This window comes from Pelophylax lessonae (genome assembly GCF_965119305.1).
Source record: "Pelophylax lessonae genome assembly, chromosome: 5".
Taxonomy (NCBI): Eukaryota; Metazoa; Chordata; class Amphibia; order Anura; family Ranidae; genus Pelophylax; species Pelophylax lessonae.
In genome coordinates this window covers 353,395,241-353,421,431 of record NC_138772.1, presented here as the reverse complement: position 1 = coordinate 353,421,431, position 26,191 = coordinate 353,395,241, and the positions used below count along the sequence as shown (strand labels likewise).

The following is a 26,191-nucleotide window of genomic DNA, read 5'->3' as shown; positions in this document are numbered from 1 at the left end:
AAAAAACCCCTATGTGATGGTATTGAACAGGTGATGGGTTCTCTTTATGGAGACCCCTAATCTCTCCACTGCATTTATGATTGATGTCTTTTCCAATCTGTTTTTTATCCAACTGCACTGGATAGGAATCAGTCAGCTTATTTCATACTGGAAAGATGAGATTGTGGAATCTCTTCCAGCACACCACCCTGAAGCAAATGTTTGATTTTTTGGGCTTGTAGGAAAAGCAATGAGAGAGGGAGTGCACTGATTGGGAGGCTGTAAAAAGTAATCACAAGGGCATGGCCATGTGCTTGTTCATTTTCTTACTGCCCAGCCATAATATTTACTGCAAAGGCTGTAAAAGGCTTATTGTAACTAGGTAAGGACCTTCAAATATTTAATTGCTTTTAACAATCAATACATTAGCTTTACAACAAGCCTTTACTGACCTCTATAGCTGCACACATTGTAGAACTATTCATCCTCAAAGGTCTAAGTAGAAGCACTGGAATTGTTCTAGTTGGCTCACTGAGCAGCTAGTCTTACCCCGTTTCCCTTTCACAGAGCACTTACTTTGTTCTTAAATTACAGGTTAAAAGACTGGAAGGCTGCCACTGCGTGTCAACTAAACCCCTGTTCTTTATTTATATCATGAGACAGGTCTACTTGGTTGGTGGCAGACTGGAGGGTGAGTACATCAGACTGGGGGCTGGCTGGCTTCCATGCACCTCTCTTAATCCTTTTCAATTTGTTTTTTCCGATACAGGGATGGAGACGCTGGGCATACCTGCTGGTGTCTCACTTAAAGTCCCACATAGCCCACATTGTCTGAATGAGCTGGGCATGGTTAGAATACTTCTGCCATGAAGTCTGAGGACAAATTGCCCACCAATTGTTGACAGCTAGACAGTATAACATATAAGAATATGTAAATAATGAAATATCCCTGGCCTGTCCATAGTTACAGTTTATCGATTGAATAAAAGTCAAACAAAGAAATAAATCTAACAGCTAAAGAATAGCCATGTCATGTAAAAACAAGCGCACCATAATTTTAAAAAAATCTACATTTCCCGTGAACAGAATGTGCAGAGTTAGCATGACAACTTCTCTTTTTGCCAGGATCACAAGAATTTTAAAAGGTTTGCGCTTGTGTAGCAGGTCACAACTATAAAAATAAATACATTATGGCCTCCCCCTTCCCTCAGTACAAATTGAGTTTTCTCAGGTATATTTTGCATAAAATTTAAAGTTATGGAATAAGTGCAGTTAAAGCAGTGAACAACGGAAGGGGGGGGGGGGGGGAATATAAAAAAACATAAAGAAGTTAGTGAAGTTCCTTTATAATTTCTTTCTTATGCTTTTCACCATTTTTAAGGATTAAAATCATGGAAGCTTCAGTATCAAGTGGATAATAACTCCAAATTATCCCAAAATCCCAGCATCCCAAAAGATCTACGTTCTAGTCTATGATCTAAAAAATAGCCTAGATTACCTATGTACATTGTATTAGGAGGCTGCCATAGTTGGTATTGCTCAGACTGGTAAGAGAGATTACATTTTAGGTTTTAGCTTTTCTTACTTCCTCAAAAGTCTTTACACACACAAATCTGAGCACACAGGAATGGGGTGAATTATGGTGCACATTACATGAACAGCAGACCAGAGGTTCTGGGCTGTATTAAAAATTTTCAAATGAAAATACGAGTCAAATTCTTTACACAAGAACACAAAAAATAAAATAAAATAAAAAAATAAATAAAAAAAGTGTTACATAATAATAGGAGTGTGATTTTGCCAAAGACCTTGGTTAAAGTGAAAACGGTGACTATGTCTCTTTGATTTTAATTTGTGATTGTGCATACGTTTCCATAAATCATAGAGCAGCTTTGGGGTACATAATAATAAAAAAATAATAAATAAATAAATACAAACAAGCTCACTTTACTGGATAACATTTTAAAACATTAGCACTTAGCCTGCAGATTACCTTAAACAATACCGAAATACTTCCTTTTTCTGAATATTCAGGAACTAAAACCGGTTTACAAACAGATTACAGAGCTGGATTTTATGCAACAGATTCCATCAGCTTGCCAAGAAAAATCAAGGCATTTTTACACCTGCTTAATAACACAGCACACTTTACATCTATAATAGCTGTATATAATAAAAGAACTTGGAAACATAGGCACATGTACAAGTTAGAATCTCTGTGGGACAGGAAAAGCATATAACCTAACTCAACAACTCACATTATAGCTTTTTTTAGCGTTTCAATTCCTGGTTTGCATATTTCTAGTTACATTGGTCCAGCTTGGACCAATGTAACTATGCATATAAGATACCTGTGAGATCCCCCTGAAAGCTGGAAATCACTGTAGTAGGCAGCGCTATTAGAGTGATCTCCACTAGCTTCTGGGTCCCGTACCGAGGGTCTGCCCTGCTCCATTGTGAAAACAGGGGCTGCTTGCTCCGCATGGAATGCTTTGCATTTGCTCAGTGAAAGCAAAGCACTCTCCGATTGGACGAGGTGGAGAGGTGAGTGGGGACATCATGCTTTCAACATCGTCCAATTGGAGAATGCTTGGCATTCATTGAGGAAATGCAACGAGTTCTCTAAAAAGGGACCCATTCCAAATTGACAACCTTCTGTGTACAAAAAGCAGCAGGGCAGCCGCTCAGTTCACATCTGTGCGGGCTCCAAGCTGCATGTAAGGCAACCCATTCATCCACAAGAACAATGGGGAAAGAAGTCCCTGACCCCATTTTGTAATCAAGCCTCCCTGAATCGCATGGTTTGGCATGTGTAAAAACACGCCATGTTCTCGAAACATTGGGGGGGGGGGCATTAAGAATTTTCTCAGAAAGGTGTAAAATGTTTCGCACAGCCCCAACAAGCGGAGATGTGTCCTCCAAGTGACACACTATAGAATTACCCTTTGTTTGTCCTCAGACAGCTATAGAATAGTTTACGTAGAGAGGTGAAGGGAGCAGAGGAGCAGCTTGGTCAGCACAAGCAGTAAGAGGAGGGCTATAATGTACAAGGTGAAAAGGGGGCTGTGCTAGAGAATGGACTCTTCCTGGAATAGTAACATTTTCTAGCATCTTCAAAGGCACGTTGCAAGTGAATAATAATCATTTAAAGAAAGGAAACACTGCAAGTGAACATCTAAAGTACCTGATTAATCTGTTCTTTTACCTGCAATATTTTAAATTGGTGACTGTTGGTCTCTTAAGGTCTTTCACGATTTTATAAGGAGGTCTCCTTAGCTGAATTTTTAATTGATGTTGTATAATGAAATATTCAAAAGGAATAAAGGACACTAATAGTAACCAAATCTTAGCAAGCCCAATAAAGATAATGTTATTTTATGACTTATCTGTACATCATACAGTAGCTACCAAATGGTAAATAAAATGCAAGGTTATTGCAATGCCACTGCCTATAAATATTCTCCATACTACAAAGTGTACATCTAAATCTAGTTCACAATTTCTCCAGCAAGTCAAGATCTGTAGCCTCTGCTGGAATTGTGTAAGAAGCACCATGTCCGTCTTACTTTGCACACAGAAAAATGAATGCCTTTGAGGAATTGCAATTTGCAGCTGTTATATGCTGGGGCCAATCAGTAATGTGGAAAATTTACCATGACAAGTATCAGTTTTGTGACGACGGTTAACATCCTTCTCTTACGTGTCTTCAGCGAAACGATATTTCATGCTCCAGAGAGAATAAAGGATGCAGTCAACAGAATGAAAAATCTCCAGGTTCATTCAATGTGAACGCTTCTCATGTACAGAAAGGGCAATTTAATTTATCAATGGATACTGATTTTAGATTTTCAATCAGGGTAGCTTCTGCGCCCTGTGACTGCTTCCTACCTCTATGCTGGATTGTACTATATATTAGGTGTCCTTTGGCCAGCCAGTAAATAGTTCCCAGCAGGCACATCTCCTTCAGGTTGTACGGCATACAATGCAATGATATCTTTATAATGTGCACCGCATGGAAGAGCATCAAGCAGCAATAACTTACCAGACTGTGACTACTAAGGAAAAAAAAAATTTATACGATCTGTGACAAGAATGTCTGATAACTTGCATATACAAGTCATAGCTGCAAAACATCTGTAAAGATAAATACAAAATACTTGCACACAATGTTTAGTGTGTGTCAAGACAAACTGTGAATATAAAAAATGAATTATACATGATAGGAGAGATGAAAGTGTAAAGTGTACACCAAATGAATCTATAGATAGCTGCGCTAACCAATGCATAAATTATTTGTGCTCATATCAACATATAACACAAAAAACCAAACAACAAAATTCAACACCACTGTGATGTGTGCCAAAACCAGAATTAATATTATTGTAAAAATAAAATGTCCAAAAAAAGTCACTCTGTGCCAGTAGTGATTTCTTGCATATAAATCACTTATATGGTTATTCACTCAGGTTAATTGTGACTACATCCGCCACCTTCCAAAGTTCACACTCACCAGATGACAGTATAGTTAGAGCATGGTCAATTTGTGAGTCTTTAGTCCCCGGTTTAGATCTTTCCTGTGGCACCAGATATGTATAATGATATTCCACCGGGTCCTATAATCACTTCATCAAGCTCCCCTCTCATGCACTCATTTAATCAGATAAATAGCCACCATTGTGCAACATTCAAATTTATTCACAAAAAAAAATCCATAAAAAGTGGTTTCACGTACATGTAAAAGTGCCCTTAGACCGGCACTAAATCTATCCAGCAATCTGCTGCTGTACCACCGCTCTGTCCAATAGAGCTGGTTTACGATCCAAGCCAGCTTCCTGATGACGCATAATTAATGCAAAACGCGTTGAGGCTAGTGGAGCGAAACTGATGGCACTTTCGGTACCCGACCCACACTGAAACTGAGGTTTGGATTGCACGTTGACTTCATTGGATGGAGCGGCAGTAAAACAGGCTTAGTGGATTGCTGGATAGATTTAGTGTCAATCTAAGGGCACTTTTACATGTGAGTGAAACCACTTTTTATGGATTTTTTAATGGAATAAAATTTGGATGTTGTGCAATGATGGCTGTTTATCTGATTACATGAGTGTATGAGAGGGAAACTTGGTGACGGGAATATAGAACCCAGTAAAATACCATTGTACATATCTGGTGCCATAGGAAAGATCTAAACAGGGGACTAAAGACCCACAAATTGACCAGGCTCTAACTATACGGCCATCTGGTAAATGTGACAACTTTGGAAGGTGACGGATGTAATCATTCATCTGGTGAGTGTGAACTTTTGAAGGTGGTGGATGTAGTCACGATTAAATTAACCTGGGTGAATAACCATATAAAGCAATTATATGCAAGAAATTACTATTAGCACAGAGTGACTTTATTAATAGACATTTTATTTCGAAAATAACATTAATTATGGTTTTGGTACACATCATAGTGGTGTTGAATTTTATTGTTTGGATATTTGTGTTAACTGTTAATTTGAGCACAAATAAGTTATGCATTGGTTAGCTCAGCTATCTATAAATTCACTTGTACATGATGGCATGATAAAACAATCTCCGATCAGATGGTAGTGCAAGAAGCCCTGATGCGGTCAACAGTGCAAATGACAAAAACAATAAATCTACACTTCACCAGGGCGATTACGAATAAACTGCGACAATTCTATTTCTGTCATTCCAGTCCTGAAATTTACAAAGCCCTGATAGACGTGCAAGTAGGGATTGGCACCCCTTTTAGTCAGATCCCTCCTTTGGGTGGGTATTGTGGGTGCAGCTAGTATGCCCTATATAAAAGTTAGAGTCGCAAGAGCCCAGGGGGAAAAGGGCGATGGAAATAGTCTACCCATGGTATACAAATATGTAAGACTGTAGTCTGAGGAAGAGAACCCTTTGGATTAGGCCTATGCAAGCTCAGTCGGACAACCCATTTATGGGGGACCTGCAGTGAGGACACGAACTGTGGGCCGGCTGTTCTAGGTTTGCATAGGAGACGCACTGGGCCAAATTTGTATGTCAGGACTGGAAAAGTGAAGGTCATAAAGTTAAAAGACTGTTCATTACATTTTTCCACAGTAAAACAAAATGGTAATGCGATTGTAAAGCCTTTTTTTTTTTTTTTAAAGCAAACATGCACGCCCTGTGCAATACCAAACCTCTTTCTCTACAATACCCCCCCCAGTTGGCGCTCTCCACTCCTCCTCTTCTGTGTCTGCCACCATAGCAAGCAATTGTGTTTATCAGTTAAAAATGGATTTTTGTAAAATCTTACCGTAAAATCCTTTTCTCTTAGCTCATCGACAGACGTAGTCCTCGGTGATACACCACCTTCGGGTTATGTTACCTCCGCAGGAGCAGGACTAGACAGGAAATTAAAAAGCTCTGGCCACACCCTAGGGGCAGTCCCAGAGGGTATATCCTCTCTCTCTCTGCCTCAGCAAATCAGTTATGTAAAAAAGCAGTGCTTAGAGAATTTAACCCAACCCAACTCCAAAACAGAGGGGCGGGGACTACGTCTGTCGATGAGCTAAGAGAAAAGGATTTTACGGTAAGATTTTACAAAAATCCATTTTTCTCTAGCGCTCATCGACAGACGTAGTCCTCGGTGATACACCACCTTCGGGACGTCCCAGAGCAGTATCACAACTGAGGGGTGGGAAAATGAAAATCAAATCCCAATCTAGAAGGCCCAACCGGTGCCAACTAGAAGTTTACAATGCTCATCCTTAATGATGAGACTCAACAAAAAAAAAAGGGGAAAACAAAATTTTTTTTTTTTTTTTTTTTTTTTTTTCAAACCGAAAAAAACCCTCGAGGTAGACCACCGGTCTCCTCAAATTGCGGCCTGCAAAACCTTGCGGCCAAATGAGGCATCCGCCGATGCCGTCACATCAATTTTATAGAATTTTGTAAAGGTATGTACCGACGACCAGGTGGCCGCCTTACATACCTGGACCACTGACGCCTGATGGCGAAAGGCCCAGGAAGTACTGAGCGCTCGAGTGGAGTGCGCCCTAAAAGGGAACGGAGGACTCTGACCCTTAATAGAATAAGCCTGTACCACCGTTTGTCTAATCCATTTGGCAATGGTCGCGGCAGATGCAGGCAAACCCTTTCTGGGGCCATCCGTGATCACAAAAAGTGAATCCGTCTTACGGAATGATTCCGTAGCTTTCAGGTATACCCTGATTGCCCGAACCACATCTAAGGAATGCAACGCATGTTCCCGATGATGCTTGGGCTGAGGACACAAGGAAGGTAGTACAATATCTTCATTCAGATGAAAATCTGAAACCACCTTGGGAAGAAAAGATGGCTTAGGATGAAGTACTACCTTATCCCTATGAATCACTAGGTATGGTGACTGGCATGATAATGCAGCCAGTTCTGACACCCTGCGAGCAGAAGTAATAGCCACCAAGAAGGCCACCTTCTGGGATAAAGTAAGCAAGGGAATCTCCCTGATGTTTTCAAAGGGAGGTTTCTGTAGAACCGACAAAACCAAATTAAGATCCCAGGGCGGTAAGGGCGCGCGGACTGGAGGAGCCAGGTGCCGCACCCCCTGGATGAAATTCCGCACCAAGGATTTGGTAGCTAAAGGCTTCTGAAAGAAGATTGCTAATGCTGAAACTTGACCCTTGATGGTGCTCAAGGCTAGCTTCTGCTCAACCCCTTGTTGCAAAAAGGCCAATATTCGAGACACCGAATAGGTACGTGGAGGAAATCCTAAAGATTCGCACCACGCAATATAAGTCTTCCATGTGTGATAATAGACTTTGCTGGAAGTCGCTTTCCTTGCTTTAATAAGGGTAGGAATGACTGAAGTAGACAAACCTCTGTCCTTCAGTACTTGGGTCTCAATGGCCAGGCCATTAAAACCAGCGACTGTAAAGCACGAAGGTAAATTGGTCCTTGAGACCACAGACACTCCCTGAGACGAAGTTCCCACGGAACGTCTGCGATTAACATGTCCAAGTCGGCCAGGCCGGCTTGAGGAGGCCAGCCTAGAATTTCTAGGACCACTGGCGCTGATTGGATCTGAACCAGGCGTCCCTAGAGCTATCTGGCCCCGACCATCCGAGAAAGTCTGGTCGTTTTCTGTTCCCACACATTTATCAGATACCTGATAGTTATCAGGAAAGGTGATCTTTTCTGGTTGAACCTCAGGGACCGAAGTCACCCGACTAGAGGCTGCTTGGCCTATCTGGTCAACCAGATCCGATTCCTGTGAGGTATCGGGACTAATCTTGGGAAAAGGTAAAGGAAAAGATCTATTCAGGGAACGGTAACTACCGCTTCCTGTAGTACTTAAATGTTGGAAGGGAAGAATCGCACCGGTAGTAGTGGTTGATGCTCGATCTAATGTCCTGAATACCGGTGAAAACGTCCCCCCACCCTGAAACCGGGTGGGGGCGCACCTTCAGGCTGTGTACTCCTTTACTTCGGGTTTGGCTGGGTTGGTCCCCTGCTTGTCCGACCAGCCCTTCTTGAACCCTCCTGGAGGAATCTTGCCTTTCCCGCTAGTACCAGCCGCGCGTCCTTTATGGGCGGTAAAGAAAGGTCCTCGCTTGTTGCGAGGTCCCTTAGCTTTTGCAGCCTGTGGCAAAAAAGTGCTCTTGCCCCCAGTGGCATCCTTAATGATTTCATCTAGGTTGGCCCCAAATAGACGATTCCCCTGAAAAGGGAGATTGGTCAAGGTCTTTTTGGAACCTAGGTCAGCTGACCAGCATTTTAACCACAGCACACGTCTGAGGATCACTGCTAACTTAGATGCATGCCCTAATAGGGGAGTAGTGTCCAAGGCTGCGTCACAGATAAACCGTAGCCCTTGTATGATCTGTTCCATCAAATCAGATGTCTCCTGGGGAATATCTTTTCCCCTAAGATCTTGGCGTACCATTTTCGCCCATTCCGTAAGTGTCTGGGAAACTAGACCAATAACGATTACTGGTCTAAATGCTGATCCTATCAGAGAAAAGATAGTGCGGGACTCTGCTTCTATCTTTCGATCCACCGGATCCTTAAAGGACGAAGTGTCCTCCACTGGAATAACCGTGGCTTTATTCAGCCTGGAAATAGGCGGATCCACGATTGGTGGTACCGTCCATTTCTTAATGATGGATTCCTCAAACGGATAGCGTCTAGCAATACGCTTGGAAATAGTAAAGGTACGCTTAGAATGCTCCCATTCTCCTTTAATCTGATTACCAAAACATTTAGGTACAGGAAAAGCCTTCGCCGTCTTGATGGGCTTATTAGTACCAAAAGGCATCTCTGTTTCAGTAGCCTCTGCCGGTAAAGCCTCAAGTTTTAAGGTTTCTTGCACTGCCACAACTAGTGCGTCCACCAATGCTTCTTCCTGAATAATAGCAAGAGAAGAAGCGTCCTCCTCACTTTCTGAGGGGGCTTTACCTGGGATAGCAGCCCTTGCAGAGGAACCTGCAACTGCCGTGACCATCTCTGAATCTGAGTCAGAGGTGTCAGATAGTATAGGGGTAGGCGGGGGTCGCTTCCTTGACCCCCGTCCCTGACAGGCCGCCTCCACCCGAGCCACCATAGACTCCAGAATTGCTGTAAATGACTCTATACTCTGTGCACCGGCGGGTCCCGAGGCCCCCTCGAGGGAAACAGGTGGGGGAATATGTGTGGCAGGGTCCATGGTAACTCCAGTTACTTCCTGGATAATATAATTCAAAGGTAAAGAAAAAAACTTTTTTTTTTTTTTTTTTTTCTGACCCCCAGCGCCACAAAAAGCCCCTTAGTGTTACCTGCTAGCTATCGATCGAGAGAGAGAGAGATAGACCCCCAGGCTTACCACCTGATGCTCAGAGTTAAACTGCAACAGCTTACAGCGCTGTCTTGACAAACAGGAAGTCTTTTGGCTGGCTGCCCAGGAAGAAAGGAGGCGGCTCCGCCCCTCTGCACGCCTTCCGGCGCCTCCCCCAAGCTCCACGAGGTGTAGGATCACCTCAAACATGGCCGCCCCCATGCTGGAGACACGAGGCTACGCCAAAATGGCGGCTCGTGCGATCCTGCAAGAAAAAATGGCGGCGGCCTGCTGAATGGCGGTGTGCTGCAGGGCACACAACACTGTCTCTGCCTGGGGATATGGCGTGGTTGGCGGTATCGGCCCTGGCGGACCGCATGGCCGTTCGGGAGGCCTGCTAATAGCTGGAGATCTGATTTGGAAGGCAGTCTACATGTCCGTGGCTTCTGACTGGTAGGTAGCTTATACTTAACCCATAAGATTCCCAGAATGCCACAGATTACATCTTTTAAACATGTATACAATAGATTGTTAGCTCCCAAACCAAGCCTCCTGGCTTTTTGTACACAAAAAATCACACTCAAAGTAGGAGGATCTGTGACATGTTATAGGATAGAAAGGACTCTTTCTTACCATACAGAGAGGGGCCCGCGTTCACCACAAAACCCGTCAGGGAAAAAGGGGGAACATACTACTCACCATACCGGAACCAGGCGGGCACCAACTCCTGACAGTACCCCTCTCCACCGGGGCGGGAGGGCTGTCGACCGATACGAACGCCGTGACTCATGGTCTTTGGCGTTTCAGCGAGACGTTTAACTCGCGGGTTTAGTCCTTTTAATGGGACTTTGTCGCGGCCGACCCAGCGCGGAGCTATGGCCTGCACGCGCTCGTAGGCTGAACTGGGGTGACCACCGGATCTCAACATCCAGCCCGTCGCCCAGTTCAGCTTTCTTGCTTGAAGATCTCACAGGAACACTGGAGAAAAAAAGCTGTCTAAAAAATCCTTTAAGAAAAAAATTCTTGCCAGGACCTAAGATCCCAGCAAGGTATCTAGGTCCTTACTCCTAACTAGACAGAAAATAACTGATTTGCTGAGGCAGAGAGAGAGAGGATATACCCTCTGGGACTGCCCCTAGGGTGTGGCCAGAGCTTTTTAATTTCCTGTCTAGTCCTGCTCCTGCGGAGGTAACATAACCCGAAGGTGGTGTATCACCGAGGACTACGTCTGTCGATGAGCGCTAGAGAAAATAGGTTTACTTTTTGGGAAAAAATAATAAATGCACATCTCCAGCAGATCTGCCAGTGTATCTGCTTCTTCATACAGCTTGTACGGGTAAGCACATACATTCTGACAAGAATCATAAATGAACTACCTTGGCTCTCCACAGCGTTGTGGTAGTTCATTGAGAACTACAAGCCAACAGCCGCAAAAGCTGCCGAACCTTGTAGTTTTCAATGCACATAGCCCTGTCCATCAGTGACGTGGCCGGGAGGGTGGAGCCCCGCTCTGCCACTTTTTTTTTTTTTTTTTTTTAATTGTGACAGCTAGTGGGGAGCGAGAAGAACCCTGCTAGCGGTCACAGCGGGGATTGAGGAGGTGAGGGGGCCAGTCTGTTCGTAAAATGTAACAACTTGAATATGGGTGTAACATGTTACGGAAGGTGAACTTATCCTTTAGCCTAAATATCATGTGGCATAAACATTTGCAACCACCATTTCTTTTCTCTATAGCAGGGAGAGGGCAACCATAAAGAGGTGGAGATCTACCTGAACAATATGGTGACTTTGACTACTCGTCAAAGATCACCAGGCTATGGCTAAACACAGCAAACCCGCAGGAAAGCTGCAGGTACATTCCACCCATGGTGTTGGCAAACTGCAGCGCATCAGTGTGAAAAGCAGCTCTATACTATTATGCCCAGTGTATTGCTTCACACTGACCTGAAGATCTCTTCATTCTGGAGACCGCTATCCAGGATGGTGTGCAGTTGGTATCGCTGCACATGTTACAGGAACCAGCACTACAGAGGAGGCATTCGCTTATGTAGCTCTTGCTTCCTACTACAACTACAACTTTACAAGTAGTCCCTCTTCATTGCACTCGAATGCTCTGGAATGGGGGTCAGCAAGCCCAGACTGCAATCTACCTGTCACCTGGCCGCAATCTATAGGTAGATTGCAATATACAGGTTGCTGACCCCCATTGTATAGGTTTTCTGCTCTCAGATTTAGGAAGGAATGCTAAAATGTGCAATTTTAATGGAAAACCCATTTTCGGTCTGCTTTTTCAGGAGAGAACGCAACACATAAGGAGGTTAAACGAAAATGTATCAAAGTTAACTTTTGCTACAATATTAAGCATTAATCCAGGGATTTCCACTACAGTATATTTTTGTGGCTAGATGTCCTCAGTCTTATGGCCAGAATCATTCAACACATTTGCTCTGAACCAAAGTCATCTTAGAGCAGTGGTTCTCAACCAGGGTTCCGTAGAACCCTAGGGTTCCTCCAGAGGTTGCAAGGGGTTCTTTGAGCAATGAGCAATTTCTGCCTCTCAGATAAAAAACAACAACAATGTAGGAGCGCTAACAAAACCTCCAGCACATGAAGAGTAAATGGGTTAGAACGGGTGGGGGAGGGGGAAGGGAAGAGAACATGGGGAATAGAAACTGCAAAAAAAAAAAAAAAAAAACGCAGATGAAAAAAACGCAGATGAAAAAACGCAGATGAAAAAAAATACCATAAATTGATGAATGACAGAGTCCTGATGGAAAATGTCCAAGGCACCGAGCTGCTCTCCACAGACAAGAGGAGTTCTGAACTAAACAAAAGAAAAAGAGAGAGAGCGCTCTAAGTGCAGACAGTCTTTATTAATAACAAGGCATAGGTAATATAAACTCACTAGAAACCAAAGTCATCGAGCTGTGTCAAGTCATGGACATCAGGAATTCCTCTGGGAGGTGCCATCCACTCGTGTGCAGCAGTTCAGAAGCTTGATCGCTGATCAGAGGAGAAAAGGAAGTCGGCTACCTCCTCCAGCAGTCGGCGGTCAGCGTCTAAGGCAGCGGCTGCGATGTGCGGTGGAAGCTGGAACGCGGCCTCGTCACCAGGGAATGTATGGTGTGTGGAATATGCACGGTATGCACGACGCGTTTCTGAGCATGCGCTGGGTCACGTACGGCCCTGCGCGCTCTTTCTTCAGGTGCTGTGAAGCCGTGTTTATTCCAGGGAATATATATGGTGCACAATAAAGGATAATTGGACACAGCCCAGGAGAAAGGGAACCTGCTAGTGATTTAAAACCACATATAGACAGGCAATACTATATGCTTTTATAGATATATTAAATCACTAGCAGGTTCCCTTTCTCCTGGGCTGTGTCCAATTATCCTTTATTGTGCACCATATATATTCCCTGGAATAAACACGGCTTCACAGCACCTGAAGAAAGAGCGTGCAGGGCCGTACGTGACCCAGCGCATGCTCAGAAATGCGTCGTGCATACCGTGCATATTCCACACACCATACATTCCCTGGTGACGAGGCCGCGTTCCAGCTTCCACCGCACATCGCAGCCGCTGCCTTAGGCGCTGACCGCCGACTGCTGGAGGAGGTAGCCGGCTTCCTTTTCTCCTCTGATCAGCGATCAAGCTTCTGAACTGCTGCACACGAGTGGATGGCACCTCCCAGAGGAATTCCTGATGTCCATGACTTGACACAGCTCGATGACTTTGGTTTCTAGTGAGTTTATATTACCTATGCCTTGTTATTAATAAAGACTGTCTGCACTTAGAGCGCTCTCTCTCTTTTTCTTTTGCCTCTCAGATAAGTTCCCCTGACACCATTGATCTTTTTAACTATCTGGAATTCTTCCCAATGTCCACAAGTGTAAGGAGCAGTCACCCACTGACCATCACACTAGTGTATCATGAGTTGTAAATCTAGTAATTTTTAGCAGGGGTTCCCTGAGACCTGAAAATTATTTCAAGGGTTCCTCTGTGCTGAAAAGTTTGAGAAAGGCTGTCCTAGACCCTCCCCAGCCTGTTACTGAACAGTAATGCCCTCATCTCTGTCACTCTACTTTCCCCTTTCCATTAGCATACTTCTTGTCAGCACAAGGACTGATTGGCTCCTTATACTGCTTCTTCATATCACACTCCAGCTCTGCTATACAGGGATTGCAATATGAGGATACAAAATTAGAGAATACAAAAATACATAAAAAGTATGTATTAATGATATGTGTCAATTACATCTGCCTAGATTTTAGCTTAAAAATTAAATTCCAGCCAATACACGTTTGAAGTATTCTTTAGAGCAGGGGTCTTCAAACTATGGCCCTTCAGTTGTTCAGGAACTACAATTCCAATCATGCCTAATCATGTCTGTAAATGTCAGAGATTTACAATGCCTCATGGGATGTGTAATTTGGCAACAGCTGGAGGTCCGTAGTTTGAGGATCCCTGCTTTAGAGTATAAAAAGGTTGGAATCCTTGTCTAGTTTTTTATTACTGTGTCCCTGCTGGGGTGGGGTTTAATTCACTCCCACCCTCTGTAATGTTGATCAATGTCACCAAGGTCAGAAAGTGAGAGGCAATCACAGCAACAAAGGTAAAGGGAATTTTCCCATCGGAACAACTGTCAAAAGGAGGGGAAAAAAAAAAAATCATAAATCATAAAATTATACATCATATATACATATACAGTATATATAAAAACGGGACTAAATCCACATTTACCCTTTAAGAAGTTTTCAAAGGTATTCACAGTAGTCTCCACTGAGTATATCAGGTTATTTTTTTTGAGTGCTACAGCTATCTCTATCAACTGTCAGTCATCATTGGTCTGAAATCCCAAAATAATATGGCGCTGAAGAGAACATAATATGACAAAAATTGTACAGTAGAGCTGATTGGTGTTCCAGACTGATAGTTTGTACATCTCTGCTATAACAATAAGACTTCAGAGTTCTGTCTACCTTTTCGGGTTCGTCTTCTAAAACTAAAGCCATCAACATACATTTTTTCCATTGAATAGCAGCCAATTTAGTAGTATCAAAGGGCACAGCACAAAGAATTTTAGTGCACAACACAGCAACTCCAAAACCAGAACACAGGGCTATCGGTTTTAAAGTGGCATTAAACTGCTGCAGAGTTTGCATGCTCTCATTTGTGCCTGTGTGGGTTTCCCCCAGGTGCTTCAGTTTCCTCCCACACTCAAAAGACATGCTGGGAGGTCAATTAGCTCCCGTCTAAATTGACCCTAGTGTGTTTATAAATGAATGTGAGCTAGGTACCTTAAATTGTAAGCTCCTTAACCCCTTCATGCCTAAGCCTTTTTCTGACATTTGTTGCTCACAAGTTAAAATCTGTATTTTTTGCTAAAAAATTACTTCGAACCCCCAATATACAGTATATAATTTTAGCAGAGACCATAGAGAATAAATTATCAATCATTGCATTATTTTATGTCAAACGGTATTTGTGCAGCGGTCTTTCAAATGCAATTTTTTTTGGAAGATATACAATTTAATGAATTAAAAAAAAAATTGTATAGTTACCCCATTTTTTTGTATAATGTGAAAGATGATGTTGCGCTGAGTAAATAGATATCCAACATATTACACTTTAAAATTGCACACACACTCGTGGAATGGGGTCAAACTACAATACAAAAAAATCTTCAGAGGCGTCACTTTAAAAAATGTTATCAGTTACCGGTTTAGAGTTACAGAGTAGGTCTTATGCTAGAACTATTGCTTTTGCTCTAATGATTGCGGCAATACCCCACATATGTGGTTTGAACACTGTTTACATATGCAGGCGCGACTTACATAGGAGTTCGCTTCTGCGGGCGCGCATAGAGGGACTGGGCGCTTTATATATACACACACACACATTTTTTTTTTACACTGTCCCTTTAATTTATTTTTTTTTGATCACTTTTATTGCTGTCACAAGGAGTGTAAACATCACTTGTGACAGTAATAGGCAGTAACCGGTACTCTCTATGAAGGGACCTGAGGTCTAAAAGACCCCAAATTCCTCCTCTGCACTTCTTAAAAGCATTCAAAACGCCAAGTTTGGCTGTTTTGAATACTGTCATTTTTTTTTTTTTTTTTTTTTATACCTGGCGCCTTTAAGGCTCCCATGACATTGCTTCAAGGTTTCTACATCGAAGACCCGATCAAAGCCAAATTTTCTCTTTAAATTTTTTTTTTTTTTTTTAATCACTTTTATTTATTCCTATTACAAGGAATGTAAGCATGACAGATCCTTTTGACGGAGAGATCTGGGGTCTAAGTCCTCAGATCCATCCTCTATGCTGGCCTGAGAGAAAAAAAAAACCAAAACCCAATCTTAGGCTTTCCAGCTATAAAAATGCATCAGTTTTTACATCTGCCGGCGCCAGATGTGACATCATGACGCCGTTACCGAAGGTCATAGAGAAAGCTGTGGATCATATGGTCAGCTCTATGGTAAACTGCCACCGCCAGCAGAGTCAGAGTAATTCTCCGGCTCGCCAATTGCACAAGCAAGACAGGAGAAGCGGGAGGGAGGTGGGAGAGCCGCGGGAGGGAGGTGGAGGGTGGTGAAGGGCGGTGGGAGGGAAGTGGAGAGCAGCAGGAGGAAGGGGGAAGTGAAGGTCGGCGGGAGGGGACATCTCTCTGCCCCCTGTAAAAGCAATCAAGCCGCTAAACATCTGCTATGATGGCTTTTACTTTGTAGGGAATCGGCGGCTGAAAAAAAAAAAAGATATCTGAATGATGGAGCTGCAGGCATCATTCAGAGATCTCCCCTTAAAGCCCAGGACGTCATATGATGTCCTACGGGTGAAAAGTGGTTAAATTAATGACAGCTATTACAGTTACTAGTGTTCTTTTGTTCATTCTCAACTGAACTGTGAAGCCATCAAATGGCTGGTATCAAATCTGAGCACATGTGCAGCACCATGGCAACTGCAGATCAAACATATGATAAGGTGGCAGCTTCCTTGGCTACAAATGATAGGAGGGTTTAGTTCCGCTTTACAAGAAGGTGAAAAAATAACACTTATGGGCCAGATCACCAAATAAAAATAAGAGAAAAAGGCTAAAAAAGTTAAAGAATACAGCCACCAAATCAAAGAACCCATAAGCTGCAAAAGAATACATTTTTGTTTTTGAGTTTATTATCACTTGAACCATTTTACTAACTTTTCAGTTAACAAAATTTTTTTTTGTGAAAGTGATAACAGAATCATTTTTTTTCTTTAATGTTTATCCTACAGAGTTGCTTATCATTACTTAGCCTGCCACAAAATGATCTCCAAAGCCAAAGCTCAGAAACTACTGCAGAGAATAAAGCAGAGAGCATCACTGGGCTGCTGAAGCAATGGAATCGCTATCAGTAACCTGTCTCTTCTAATAAAGCTCAGCCTGCCGACTTCATTACCTCCACTTTGTCTCTCCTGCTAGTTTCTCTTGACGTGTCAGTTCTAGAACCACATCATAATTCTACTGCTGCGTGAGCCTGTCTACGACAAATCAATAAAATAGGTTTATCCAGCAAGCACATTTTTCTAAAATCTGAAATACCAAGGAATGTCATGCATTTCAACATCAATATCAGGCTACCAGACCCAAAGTTCAACGCCAATTGTTATTATAATCAAAGAATTGCATTATTAGTAGGCACACACGGACCAGATTTGTTAACTCTGGAAATCAAAGTTTTAAAGCATAGCAGTCCTTCTATTGCTGCTAAGAAAGAAAATATTAGTAAAGTATGGCATGTGTAACAGTCCTAAGGAGCCTTTTACATCGCCTTCTTATATGGAGGCAGAAAATGGTTTTTATTGGGTTTCAGACAAATAAGGCTTGCATACAAGTCCATACTATTCATTTGTGTAAAATAGAGGGGCAGCATGTGAATAGAGACTGATGGTTCGTTTTAGAAGATTGCAGTCTGGGTACACTAGGCAGACTGTGAGAAGAGATGGAGAAAAGTACTAGGCGTCATCTTTTTTTATATTTTGTCTGATCTCTTTTATTGCATAGAAAATGTACACGCAAAATCCGATTTATTAAGCCAACATGGAAAACAACGATGGCGTCCAAAGGGAAAACTCATTCCAACTAACTGGAGGTGAGAATAATTCAGATTTAGGTTTGCAGGATTTCAGCTATTCATTTTGCTAATGAATTTAAAAAAATGGTTTTGATCCAAAGCCTACATTCCTATTTGTCTATCTTCACCTCTAATTAGTTTTTCTGAAGGTGACACATGGCACAATGAGCAAGAGAAAACTTCTCAGTAAATAGGCAATAAGCAGATTACCTCTACGATTTACTTGACTGAAGAGGCCCACTGATTATCTCCTGCCCAAATTTAAAATAATGCATAACAGTAAGACTTGTCCCCAAAAATTTTAATAGATTTGGTAACCCTGGATCGATGAACTTGGTGACGTAACCTGGCAGTCTGTTAGGAATGGATTCCCCTCTTACTCTGGGACCTGCTAACATATTATGTGAAAGACTTAGGCCCCTATCAGACAGGCTTTCCGATCAGGTCCGCCTGTTAGTATTTTAGGTCAGGCAGACCGGATCGGATGCTCCATGCATTCCTATGGAGACATGTCCGCTGACAACCGCTGCTCTCCGATCCTCTCCGTGAAATCCGGACGGATGGAAACTATATTTTACTTCCATCTGGAGGATCAGATGAAAAACGGACAGGTGATCTGTTTTCATCAGATCTCCCATAGAGGAGAGTGAGGCTCTGATAGGTCCATCTCTGCAAAGTAAGCGGAGACACAGCTGTCATCTGCCTGCTCAGCCGGGAACGGTCAATCCCCGCTGAGAAAAACTGAGTCCGCCAGGCGCACCCTTAGCTAAGATGGCAGCGGCAGCACCCAAGAGCCGACTGAAAAATCAGCTCGGGTGAAGACACTGCTGAATTTGGGTACAGGTAAGTGTCCTAATATTATAAGTCAGCCGCTACAGCATTTGTAGCTGCTGACTTTTAATTTTCCTGAAGGAGCCTGGAGCTCGGCTTTAAATTCAAAATGCATAAATATACACCTAATAAAAAAAAAAGGTATTAACCAGGGCTGGACTTCTACATAGTCAACACAGGCTTAGGGAATGGTTTAGGGAAGCAGAGCAGCCAGGCAAGCCACATAGCCAGCCAGCAACATATTGCTATAACCTACAAAAAATGGGTGCTACAAACACATGGTAGACCTCTGCTCCAGCTTTACAAACAGGGCATTGAGTACATATAGCTACAGCCTAGGAGTCAGCTCCATCTATATTTACAACCTGGAAAAAGGACAGCAACATATTTAATGTAGAACTAGGGCCCCCTAATAAATATGAACTGTGGCACGTAATACATGCATCTGCACTTCGTTTTCTCTTAGTCCCCCTGCAAAGTCCCACGAAATCACTGTTAAACCTGTCCACGATGTCCGCCCAATGCAACTTGCAGTGATAGTCTGGTAACAATGTTGCACTGTTCCTAGGTTTAGAGAAGAGTTGCCAGTCCTATGCAGGTTATGCCGGCTTTCACTACAGTGGGATGAAAAAATGTTGCAGTGGGCATGGCCACCAGCATTGTCACTGCTGACTATCACAAGCCTGTAGCTTGTCAATCAGCTGAAATCCCCGGTCAGCCGCATCGTCTGAGTGCCGTTTCACATTATAGCAATGTCAGACATCGCATGTGGTTCGCACCACACTGCTGTGCAAATCACATGCAATCTCTGTGCAATGCAAATTCAGCCATACAGATTGTATGGCTGAATTCGCATCGCATTCAGGCAAAAGTCGTGTAGGACCCTTTTTTTGGTCCACACCAGAATCGGATCGCATGAGTGTTCACACCTATGCGATCAGATTCCTGTCCCAATTGACCGTTCGCACTGCGATATGCAAACCATCTGGGGGTGTCATTAACTAAAGATGTCTTTACGTGACATAATGACAGGCCCACATTCTCTCACTGTGCGTCCTGAGCCATAATAGCCCTGTGTATGACGAACTGGTGCAAACAGGCTGTAGTCATGGAAAACAAAATAGCCATGCACATAAATGCTGACCGGTGCCATGGTTTATTGGCGCTCTCATTGTTCACAGCGGAGCACATAAAATTTGTAAGACCTCAGTCCACAATTAAGTCTACACAATGGCCATTTCTGGGATCACAGCAACTAAATTAAGGCACACATGGAGATTTTAGCATTTTCCTATTTTGAAAAAAATAATGAATTGATTATATTACATTATACTAGAGAAAGTATAGTGTGCCAAAAAAATGCAAATTTCACATATATTCCTAGTATTAAACAAATGAGTATGGATTTTGGATTTTAGCTTGGACAAACTTGAATGCGACACTTATTTAGAAAGTTCTCTCTAGATACCAATTAGGGATGTTGTTACCAGGCTGTTTTTTCTAAGGGACAAGAGCTGGAACAAAAGCCTGGCTGCATGAATAAATGATGTCAGTTTACTATGTTGCATCCGAAATTCAGCTTCACACATCATTCAGAATGAGTCAGCCTAAAAACCTTATTACACATTTTAACAGGATAATGAAAGAAGAAGCAGTGTGGGCGTATACCTTTTATGTCAATAAAATCTGTGTATCCAATCAATTTTCAAACAAGAGACCACAATTATTTATTCGGTCTAAAGTCTTTTACAGATGTGAATGCAGAAACTGTTCTGTTGACATTCCCGCTTTCTGATAGACTAGAATTGGAATTAAAATTAATTAGGCTGGATATGGACTACCAACATATTGTATAAAAAAAAGTGTAATAATATTGTTTAGCAAGGTTTCCAAGTACCGGTAATCTCTCCAGCCCATGTGAGCTGAGTCCCCAGGTGTGACAACTGAAGCAGCGACAACTCCGGCATCTTTGTTTGTGGTTTTTATTGGAATAAAGGGGATGGGAGAAGGGAATAAGTGGGATACTCCTTGAGGCTTGAACTAATTACAATTGGGACTTTACTCTGAAATGCCCATTGGCGCTTCCTTGGCGCCAGCCAACACTCACTAACAGTGTGAATATCCTGTAGAACAGAAGAAGTGCTGAGTCCTCGACTTATAGTCCAGAAGATCCAGGACTGAGAACTGTAGAACTCCTGACATTGTTTGTTGTACTGTGAAAGTCACTGAATACTTTCCCCCGCCTGGCACAGCTTGAGGTAGTATGTAGTAGAACTCTGTATAGCTGTCACTGTAACTGGCACGCTCTGTACAATTCAGGGCCCAAACTGCAGGTGCACCCTTTCACCTCAAACTCTTCAGGGTCCACTGACTATGTACCCCCTCTGTAGCTTCAGGGTCCTCCACCTAGGTACCCCCTTTACAGCTAGCTGGCACTGGATCCCAGAACCTCTTCCGGAGTGGTCCCCTCTAACTTCAGGCAGACCCCCAGGGGCAATCCTCAGTACCCACGACCTGTGTAGGCTTTCCTGGGACTGGACCCCTCTCTCTCTCCTCAGCACTCTCTGGATACTCAGGCGACACCCTGAGACATCCACCTTCCTCAGACAGGAGAAGAGACATCCACACTCTCCTTCCTGGGACTCTGCTCCCGCCAAAGACACCTTGCCACGCACTTCCCTCAAACTTATACCCACTCCCAGAATCCCTTGCAGCCTAATCTGCCTTCTGGGGTAGTTACAAGCTGGGATGTGTCCCCTGATTGGGCTTCCCACACTGCCCTATGAGAAGCCTCTCACAGGAGCCAATGGGGATACTTCTCCCTTCAGCAGGCACATCTGGAAGCCCTGACACCCTAGCTAAATAAATCACAGCCCTGCTGTTAGGCAGATAAGGCCCACTATACATTTACCTAGCACCTACCTGTAGGGTGCTAAAACTGTAATTTTGTAAGCTTTTGGAAGATCATCAAAAATGATTGTGGCGTACGTTGATTTGAATTTCATGTAAAATGTCAGAAAGTTAAAGCAATTGTAAATGCTCCATTTATTTTAGACGTTATACTTATCTGCTCTGTGCAATGATTGTGCACAGAGCTGCCCCAATCCTCCTCTTCTCAGGTCCCCCACTGGCACTCCTGGCTCCTCCCCCAGCCGAGGGCCTCATAGCAAGCCGCTTGCTATGGGAGCATGCGCACATGCTCCCGAGCCTCGCTCTGTGTGTTCAGTGACACAAAGAGCGCAGCTCTGCCCCATCCCTTGCACTCCTCACTGGCTGCGATTTGACAGCAGGGGGAGACAACAGCTCATGCTGCTGTGTTTGAGCCAATAAGCAGGGAGAGAGCCGCTGCTCTCATGTACATCACTGGATCAAGTTCAGGCTCGGATATATATATATATATATATATATATATATATATATATATATATATATATATATATATATATATATGGAGGGGCTAAGGGGGTTTGGGGGGGGGGGAGCTGTTTGCAGAAAGTTTTTTACCTTAAAGACTAACTGTACTTTCATGGGGAAAGAAAAAGGAAACTAAAAAAAGTATATAGTGTATACAATTGTAACACAAGTCATTTTGTAATTTAATGTTATTAAAAATTACCTTTCTTTTTCAATCTGCAGCTCTGTAAGTGCAATGCAATATGGCTACTTGGAGGTGTTCTGTACACAGAATGTGTAAAGGAAGCCCCTGAACCATCATTTCCTGCTTGCGTCATTTGCTCACTTGATTTTCCCAGAAGTCTACACTAAGATACAAATCAAATTTTATGCATCCCTTGCAGCAAAAATTTAATTTTGGGTAAAATACTCCTAATAGGAAAGAACATCTAAAGGGATGAAGACCCTGCAACTTCCCTCATTAGAGCCCTGATTCTGCAGCAGATGATAGATAATTATGAAACCACTCCCATTAGACTCGCTCAGCGTGGGGGTTCAGAGGAACAAACAGTGATTTCTTCAGAATAACAAAAAGTTGGAATCTGCAACAAAGTCTGTTAAAATCCTTACAATGTACAGAGATCACCCAGAGGGGAATGTGTTTTTTTTTTTTTTGTTTTTTTCTCTCAACAAAAGTGGATTTACACTTTAATACAGAGAAAAAACTTCTGCATATAGAACCACTTTTAAGTAGAATTAGATGCCAGTCTAAATCAGTGGCGGTTGGTGCTCAAAATTTTTTTTGGGGGGGGGGGGCGCAAACAGAAAAATGTGATAGGCATTGCTTTGCAGCAAAAAAATTGCATGACTTTGAGGTCACAAAAGTGTGAAAGGGGCCTTCAGTAATCAAAGTATAGTGTGCCCCCTTCAATGTAGCGTGACCACAGCGTGCCCCCTTCAATGTAGAGTGACTACAGCGTGCCCCCTTCAATGCAGAGTGACCACAGCGTGCCCCCTTCAATGCAGAGTGACCACAGGGTGCCCCCTTCAATGCAGAGTGACCACAGCATGCCCCCCTCAATGCAGAGTGACCACAGGGTGCCCCCATCGATGCAGAGTGACCAGCGTGCAGAGACCAGTGCACTTACCTGATGCAGCGGCGGCTTCTCCTCAGTCCTCCTCCTCCTTGGCCAATGGCAAAGGTTCACCTTTCGGCCAATCAGGAAACGGGTCTCGGACCTGTGTCTTATAAACTTCCCCTCTAAGCGCCGGTTCACACTGGTGCAATGCGGGAACCCTGCGAGTCCACTGTGGGTCCACTGTGGGTCCCGCCTCGCAGGCAGTTCACACTGCCATATGCGAACTGCTGGGAGTGTCAATACAAAGTTGAGGTCAACCCCAGATTAGTTTGCAAATTGCAATACGAACTGTCAATTTCCAATTCTGGCACGGACTAAAAAAAGGATACTGCACGGCTTTGGTCCGAATGCGATGCAAATTCAGCCATACAATCTGTATGGCTGAATTCACATTGCACAGACATAGCATGTGATTTGCATAGCAGTACGGTGCGAATCGCATGCGATGTCTGACATTGCTGAAGTGTGAATCAGCACTTAATATAAGCTTCCCCATCTGTGCGCTCAACTATTTTACGAAAGGAGTATAATGCAATAACAGAGCGCCATTTTTAATATGCAGATTTTTACTTTCCTTCGACGTTAAACATCATCCACTCCTGCTAGGCCAAAATTGCTCTCCCATATGTCATACTCCCATCTTCATATGCACATATTTATTACATGACACCGTCTTACCAATTACTAAAGGAATATTATTTATGACACCACCTCCAAATACAGGTAAGTTTTGGCAGCTACCATATTTCTACACTTAAAGTGTTCCTAAACCCACAACAGTCTGTAGAACAAAGCATGCTGGTTATACTCACTGTGGAACCTAAGGGGTTAATCCTCTGCATTGTGTAAAAAAGCTGTTTGATCCTGTCTTCTCTGTCCTCCCTTTTTCCACTGTACCCAATCCATCTCCTGATGGTACAGATCCTTTGGAGTCACTCTGCACAAGCTCAGTTTGGTGTGTATTGCTATAGAGTTTTTTTTTTGTCTTGGGAGGGTGCATATGATCAGCACAGGGCCAAACAGAGGGTCAGGGGTCATGCAGCCTCATACGACAGTCAGACTAGAATGAAAACTCCTCCTACAAGCTTTAACCAGACACTGATAGAAAGTCACAAGACTGTTATATGCTGCTGATGAGAAAAAATATTTAGTAGGGATGCACCAATACCACTTTTTAAACACAGAGTATGAGTACCGATACTTTTTTGCAAGTACTTGCTGATACCAATTACCAATACCCATCGCCTAAGAAGAGTAGGTAGGGGGTGGTTTGGGAGGGGGTTGTTAAGGAGTTGGGTGAAGCTGGAGTGAGGGCAGGGTGGGAGTAGAGGGTTAAGTGAGGGCAAGGTAGTTGAAGGTAGGATGAAATAGGGATTGTGGGGTGGGAGAATTAGGATGGAAAAGGCAGTGATCGCTGGGGGAAGGGGATGGGATGGTCATTGGGAGATAGGATTAGGAGGGCACAGTACAGCAGGGTAGGATGGCACGGTACCGGGGGGTTTAAGAGGGCACAGTACCATGGGGTAGGACGGCACAGTACCGCGGGTTAGGAGGGCACAGTAAAGGGGTCACTGCTCGCAGTGCACTAGGAAGAGCTTTGTCTCCCATCCCTGTATTGTACACTGCCTGAACACAAGCTGCTGCTCCCCACACAGCACACACTGGAGCTGAAACCGATTCCCTTACAGCTACAATGTGCAGTGTGTATAGCTAGCTACTGGTTGCAGTTCCAACCTGTGAAATTCCATGGTAGAAAGGGCAACTTAGTTGCAGTAGCTAGCTATACACTGTACACATCGTAGTTGTAAGGGAATGGGATGAGGAGGAGGATCTCTTAGTGCTGTGCTCAAGATCTTACCGCTGCTGTGCTCAGTGCTGGAGGGATGTCTACTACTCGGAATCTCGCTGCCGTAGGGGAGGAGGAGGCATTCCGCTCCCAAACTGACGTCACTTTGGGTACCGGTTTCGGGTATCATAGCATTTTCGCAAGTGCTGATACTCACGAAAATGCCTAGTATTGCCACCAATGCCAGTATCGGTGCAACCCTAGTATTTAGCCATTCATATTTACTAAAATAATTGCATCTCCATGTGCTGTGTACTGTGGGAGACCAGATATAGTCCAAGCTCCTGGGTTTAGTAACACTAAGGATTTCTTTAAAACCACATAAATGTAGCTTACATTTTGGTTACCGTAAATTGGTTGTCATTTACACAATGCTAGGTTTGCACACTTTTAAAAAGGCAGGGAAAACTTATTATTAGTACATCACAAATGCCAGCACTAATAAGCCTCACCACACCTATATGTTCTTAAAATATAATTTTTCTGTTCTCTGGCCCGGTTAGAATTGCCTCAACCTGTGCTCCTTCCAATCCAAATTTTGATTCCAACCCTGTACACAGCTCCCCATTATCACTCCATCCCTACACTTGGCTCTGTAAAGAGAATTTAGATAGAACAGAGCATAGGCTGTGACACACATGGGGAAGACACAGCAGAAAGCTAACTATGAAAACACAGAGGTATGGGTCTCATGGGTATTACTGGTTCCAAGACATGAGAAATGGCATTTGTGAGGCAGCTTATTAAAATGCAGCTTCTATCGTTTTCTGTGTATTTGTGTTCAAATTTATTTTGTGAGAAAAAGCACGATATTGAATTATACCTGCTCCCTGTCACTCAACCTTACGCTCTCAATCAACATGCTACTAGCATTAGTAAATAGATAGGAAGGTAGAATATATTATACTAGCATTTTTTGTTTTTCTTCTTTCACTTGGAGGAGGAGCGGAGAGACTTTCTCGGCTAAGCACAACCCCCTGCCTGAATGCCGGAGCTAAAGGCAGATGGATTCCAGAAAGTAAATGCTACATAAATCATCTGCCCTTACTCAAGATGGCCGCATCTAGAAATGCTGGGGGTGGTTCAAAGTGATTTCTTCAACA

General features: G+C 43.3%; 1 protein-coding gene across 2 annotated transcripts in view; it reads right to left on the bottom strand.

Annotated features, from left to right (window-relative positions):
* The window catches only part of CARMIL1 (capping protein regulator and myosin 1 linker 1), a 477,665-nt gene that overhangs the window by 326,163 nt on the left and 125,311 nt on the right, over positions 1–26,191 (bottom strand). The gene's annotated exons all lie outside the window — the stretch shown is intronic.